The sequence below is a fragment of the Macaca fascicularis genome, chromosome 15 (genome assembly GCF_037993035.2).
Source record: "Macaca fascicularis isolate 582-1 chromosome 15, T2T-MFA8v1.1".
Taxonomy (NCBI): Eukaryota; Metazoa; Chordata; class Mammalia; order Primates; family Cercopithecidae; genus Macaca; species Macaca fascicularis.
Genome location: NC_088389.1, coordinates 95,297,536 through 95,304,467, shown reverse-complemented (window position 1 = coordinate 95,304,467; position 6,932 = coordinate 95,297,536).

Here is a 6,932-nt window from a genome sequence, read left to right as displayed (position 1 = left end):
TCATATTTTCACCAAGATGATATTACAGTTGATCCTCTGTATCCATGGGTTCTATATTTATGGATTCAACCAACCATGGATTCAGAAAAAATAACAATATAGTAATAAAAATAATACAAAGTAAAAACAATATGACACAGCAACAAGTTACATAGCATTTACATAGTCTTAGATATTATAAGTAATCTAGAAATGATTTAAAGTGTACAGGAGAGGACGGGTGCACTGACTCACATCTGTAATCCCAGCACTTTGGGAGGCCGAGGTGGGTGGATCACCTGAGGTCAGGAGTTTGAGAGCAGCCTGGCCAACATGGTGAAACCCCATCTCCATTGTGGTAGTATGCGCCTGTGGTCCCAGGTACTCAGGAGGCTGAGGCAGGAGAATTACTTGAACCTGGGAGGCAGAGGTTGCAATGAGCTGAGGTAGTGCCACTGCACTCCAGCCTGGGTGACAGAGCAAGACTCCATCTCAAAAACTAAACTAAACTAAACTAAACTAAACTAAACTAAACTAAACTAAACTAAACTAAAATACAAACGTATACAAGAGGATGTGCATGGGTTATAAACAAATACTATGGCAGTTTATAGAAGGAACTTGAGCATCCTCAGATTTTGGTATCTGTGGTGGGTCCTGGAACCAGTTTCTTGCAGATACTAAGGGATAAATGTAGTACATATACATTTTTTAAATCAATCTGATGTCTGTGAAATGTTATCTCATTTTGATTTAAATTTGCATTTCTTTAAAATATAATGAGGCTGAACATCTTTTCATAAATGTATTGCCCATTCAAGTTTTCTTTTCTCGTAAGTGCTTATTCAAGACTTTTGCCCATTTTTGGGCAAACAAGAGTTACTTGTTTTCTTAATGATATATGGTTTTTCATATATTCTGAATACTATCATTTTGTTAGTTTTAATGCTGCAAATAATTTCTTCTTGTTTGCAGTTTGTCTTTATGCTTTCTTCAGGAGTCTGGGAATATACATAGTATTAAATTGAATGAAGTCAGATTTATCTTCTTTATGGTTTATACTATTTCATTTTGTTTAAGAAACTCTTAAATATCTTAATGTCACAAAGACACTCCCCTTTATTTAAGGATTTGCCCTTCACACTTAAATCCAGCTGAGATTTATTTATTTTTAATGTGTGGAGTGAGATAGGGATCCAATTTTAATTATTTCAGTGTGTATAACCAATTGTCTCAGCATATTTTATTGAATTCCATTTTTTCCTCCACTGATCTGATTTGTTATAAACGTTTTCACATACATGGGGGTCTGTTTCTTGGCTTTTTGTTCAATTCCATTGGTTACTCACCTGTGATAATATCACATGTTGTAATAATTCTTAATATTTGTGAAGGTCAGTAATCACTATTCCAAACAACTTCTCCTTTCTCTCCTCTTTCTCTTTTTCTCTTTCTTCTTTTCATCTTCCTATTCCTCCTGTTTTTTCTTTCCCTTCTGCTTCAAAGTTATCACTATTTTTTTTTTCTTTTTGCCGGGTTAAGCCCTCTTCCCTTACATACACATATAAAGACTTGTCGGCATTTTAAAATTCAGATTGTATTAAATATATAGATCAATTTAGTAATAACAGGCAGCTTTATGATTTTGAGTGCTCCAATAAAATTAGTATTTTTCTTCATTAAAATCTTTTCCATATTCAGTTAGATTTATTTTTAGGCCCTTAAAGTTTTTTAAACTTATCATTGCAAACAATCTTTTATAAAATTACATTTTCTAACTAATCATGCCAGTTAGTACAAATGCAACAAATTTATTTACATTGATTTTGAATCCAAGAACACTGATAAACTTATTAATTTTAAAAATTTCTATGTGTGTTCTTTTAGGTTTTCTAGGAATATTATAATGTCATCTGAAAATAATGAAGTCAATTTATTCTTTTCTAAGCTGAACCCTATGCCTTAAAACAACAACAGCAATTCAGCATCAGAGGGTAGAGTCAATCATGCTCTTCTGTTCATAGCATGCTACTATCATTGGTCTTACAAAGCCCTTCTGTTATTTATTGACTTATTTATTCTCTTTATCTTTATCCCATATTCTACTGCTATTTGCCTTTTCCCTATAGATACCATTTAAAATATTTTTAAATATGTATGTATTTTCAATATATGCATGAATTTTATATTTATGTAAATAATATTGTGTTTTGTAGCTTATTTTCTTTGTTTTCTAATTTTTTTAGTCAGAGCTGTTTTTTAAGGTTTCTCAATATTGCTACATGCATATTTAAATCTTGTAGATTTTCACCTTCATTAAAATTGCCCCTAGTAGACATTGCTGTTGTCACTCATATCTAGTTTCCATTTCTTCCAGGATATAGGAGAATTCTATTTTCCTGCCTCTTGAAGTTAAGCATAACCTTGTTAATTTCCTTAGCCAATATATGTAAGTGAAAGGATGTGTGTCATTTCCAGATGAAAGCATGTAAAAGCCCGAGTGCAATTTCCACACTCTTTCCTCAGTCATGGCAGTTGTGAAAAAAAGTGTTAATGTAAAGGTTTCATAATACTGAAGCAGCCTTGAAATGCCAAGCCAATTTGGCATCATAAAGATTTATTTTTGTAAAATTCTTCTGTATAAACTCAAAGAATTCTATGGATTTTATGTTTGTGTGTTGCATAATTCTTTACATATCTTTGATAAATCTACATGTGTTTCTTTGGTTGATCTATAAATTTCAGTTTCTGAAAGTGGTGGGTTAAAATTGGTAACTTACATTACTTCACTTATCTCTCTTTGGTTTTGTTAGTTGTTACTTGGTATGTTTTGAGTCTGTATAATTAGGTGTGTATATGTATATAATAAATATGTCTTTTTATTACTTCCTTTTATTTGTATATGAGATCTTTTTTGTTTTTTTAAGACATATTTTTCTTAAATAATCTGATCAAATATTAGGATTGTTACTGCAGCCTTTCTGTGGCTAATATTTTCTTGTTATATATTTCCATCTATTTAAGTCTTTTTGTATCTTTTTGTTTTGAGTGAGCTCCTCTAGTAACTATATTTGAAGCCTCTTTTATTAATCAAATTTGAGAATCTGTGTCTTTTAAATGGTGAGTTTAATACATTTATATTTATTATTATTATTGTTATGTTAGAACATATTTTTGTCATCTTTCTTAATATTTTCCAGCCATTATACTTACTTTGGCTTTTTCTCTTTATTCTTCCTTCTTTCCTTTATTACTTTAAAAGTGCTATGCCATTTTGCTGTTATCTTCTTGCATTCAGTGTTGCTGTTGAGAAGTCTGATGTTATTTTGATGTTTATTCTTCTATGGTTGAGCTGTTCTTTCTAAAAGTATGGGTAATTGTTCTTGCTTTTGATGTCTTTAAATTTTACTATATTTAGGTGTCAATTTTTCCTAATCTCTTATATTTGACAATGTATGGGCTATTTTAATCTATGTCATTTGTATTAAATTCTGAGAAATATATCTTCATTTTTTTTCTCCAAGTATTTTTCTTCATTTTTATTTTCCTCTCCTTCTAGAGTTTCTAGCTTCTGGGTGTTGGCATCTTGACTTATACTATCCATTTATTTTAGGTTTTATTTCATATTTTCTTTCTTTTATTCATCATCTTTTATGAAACCTCAATATGATCTTATATTTTATTAATTCATTTTTAGCCACATCTATCATACTGTATTCTTTTTTCCAACCATTCTATTTGTTATAGCTATACTTCCACTTGATTATTTTCATTATTATTTTGGTTCTTATTTCATATTGGTAATATTTTTTCTCATTTCCTTAAATATCTTAGCAGGCTTTACTGAAAGCTTTGTCCTCTGTTCTAATAGGTCTGCTTTGAATGATATATGTTGTAGTCTGTGGTATTAAACAGGAGTCTGTTTATTTTAGCCCGTGAGCTCATGACCCATTCAGTGGTCATGGACTCTGTCAGGTAGTATGTACTTAAAAAGGTCTATTCACAGTCCTCGTCTTTGTCAGTGCTGGAAACTTTAAGAAAGAGAGTGGGCTTAGTTCCAAGGTACAGTGTCACAGAAACAACCATAGCACCACTGCTGACTATTAATATTTCTTTGCCACTCTACCAGGCAACTATCCACAGGGTTTTGACTTTAGACCATTAGGCCAAAACAGTATTTGGAGAAAGTAGTTATCTCCTAAGTCTGTACTAAAAAGTTTTAGGTGTAGTGAGGTAAAAGCGAACAGATAAATGAAAGTTTAGGGAGGCTGGTCTCTCCCTATCAGTTTTCATTAATTTCTTATCTTAAAAGGACTTTCCTATTACTCTCATACTCCCTGGCATTGGTGGACTGGGTTGTGTCAGCTGATTTCTAAGTGAAAAGGCAGCCAATGTAGGGCCTAAGGCAATTAAAGGGAGAGGCAAGAATGCAACCTGGAATCTTAATTGTCTTCTTACCATCTCTGGTCATCCTTTCTCAGGACTTTAGTTACCTTCCTCCCACATCGTTCCACACTCCACCTCTCACTCTAGTTTAACACTGACTTCAACATCCTCAGGAGTTTCTCAGTATTCCAGATTTTGTTGCTGTTTCTGTAATCCAAATTTTCCTCTCACTTTTATGATTCCCATGGATTTGATTTTGAAGAGTGAAGCAGCAGCCCATAGTCGTTCACCATCATCACAGGAATAGAAGCCTTTAGTTCTTTTTCCTGACCTTACTGTGCTGAACAGAATCTCCAGCACAGTATCAACTGCATTGATAGTGGGTACTCTTCTTGTTCCCACTGTGACAGAGGATGCTAAGACATTGCCCCCAGTTCATTATGAAAACGTTTTCTAAAGTGATTTTGGATTTTCAGAAAGAACTATTAATGATTAGAGGGACAATGTTGTCTCTGATTTAACTCAACAACTTGGGAGATCATAGAGATAAACTTCAGAAGGACATCAGATCTTCCTAGAAATCAAGTGCAGAAGTTCAGTGGAATGCTGTTGGACATAGTAAGCACAATGGATGAGAATAAAAAAGGTCAATGAAGAATGTATGTTAAATTCTTGATATGTTAATAAGTAGTTCTTTGTTTAAGGTGGTGCTGAGGTAGTTACATGGTTAAGAAGTGTTTAGTAAAGAGTTTTTTTTACTTTAAGTTCTGGGGTACATGTGCAGAACATGTAGGTTTGTTACATATGTGCCATGGTGGTTTTCTTCACCCATTAACCCATCATCTAGGTTTTAAGCCTCGCATGCATTAGGTATTTGTCCTAATGCTCTCCATTCCCATAAAGGATTTTTAAATTGGAAGTTTTAGATAGAGAAAAGATACACAAATGGCAATCTGTTGCTCCTACTTTTGACACCCAAAGTATTTTAAGCTCCTCCTTTCAGTGCTCCTCAGAATAATGATTCTTCGGAAAGAATGCAGCTTCTAGAGAGAATACAAGTCACACAGGGTGCTCAGGTTAGGGAGAGAGGGTGAGCTGTGGCACTGTGTAGACAGTCTTTTGTGGCAGCCCACAAAAGATGAAGACCTAAGTCTGAATTACTGACAGTCTGAGTAATTGCTGACTGCAAAAATTCATGATAATAAGGGCCCGGAAGCAGGTGTCCATGATGATAGCTTAATCAAGGCAGGCTTTCCTGTTGGCTGAGGTTCACTATTTATTCACTATTGGTATGTGGCAATCCTGTAACTATTGGGCTCCCTTTGACTGTTAGAATCGTGATTCTAGCCCTCATAGTGGCCCAACTCATTAGGCTGCTGTGAACACCTTTTGAATCATATGCCAGGCTCACCTACTTCTTGCCCCCTCAGTCATTGTGGGGATTCTTGTTAACAAATATGCCAAATGTTGGAGGTTATTGATCAGAAGAGGGGTGAGTACCTGAACCAAGATGGATGCCTCAGAACCTCCTCTTTGTGGATTTGAAATCCAGATTGATATGTATCCATATTTATGTCTATGTCTGTATCTACAACTACACCTGCCTATTTATCCATGCATATGGAAAGACTGGCTGACTTACTCCCTTTTCCCTCCTCAGGATGGTGAAGTGTAAACCTGAGAATGTGAGATAGACATCATTTGTACTTACGTGAATCAGAAAAGAAGAGGAGGCAGGTCTGCAGAGGTAGGAGAATAGAACAACCAAGTCAAAATAAGTAGAGACGAAAGATGAAGAGAGAGGGAGCTGGATTAACATTTCAGTTCCATTCTGATGTCTCATTGCATTTGTACCCTATGTTTTTCAAGATCTTTCCCTTCTCAACTGAAGCAAACGCAGATTGGTTTTTTGTTATTTGTAAACAAAAGAGTTGCTGGCTTTCAGTCTGGTGGTATAGAATTTCTCTTTCACTCTCTGATAGCTTAGGATTACCCCTTAGTACCCTGCTCTATGCACCAGTCCTGAGGCTGAAGCCCAGGGGAAGTAATACTAAGAGATGAAGACTTGGCATTGCTCTGTGCAGCTGCAGCCTCCTTGAATGGAGCTTCCCCTGCACGCGTGATCGCTGTGGTTCCTATGCCTCAGGATGGCATGCCCATTGACTTCTAAGCCCTACTGGAACCTCTCTCAAACCACACAGAAAGTATTCTTGTCATAAGTCACTTCCTGGATCCATCTTCTTGGTGAATCATTAATAGCGCCAACTGCCAGGTGGACTAGCCCAGGCTGCAAACTTTTCAATGAACACAGCTGGGTTGAGGAGGAAAATGGCCCAAGCGGAGAATATATCATGGATCCTGGAGAAAATTTTGGAATATGAAGCCAAGGGACATCATAAAGGCATGTCAGAGCTGTAAAGATCAACTGATTCAACTCCTTGAATTTTAAAAGTGAAGGGGAATCAATATTTATTAATGGCCAGCTTTGTAATAAACACATGAATCCCCCAAGAACTTTGTAACACAGGTATGATTCTTGTTGAATAGATGAAGAAACTGAGGTTCAG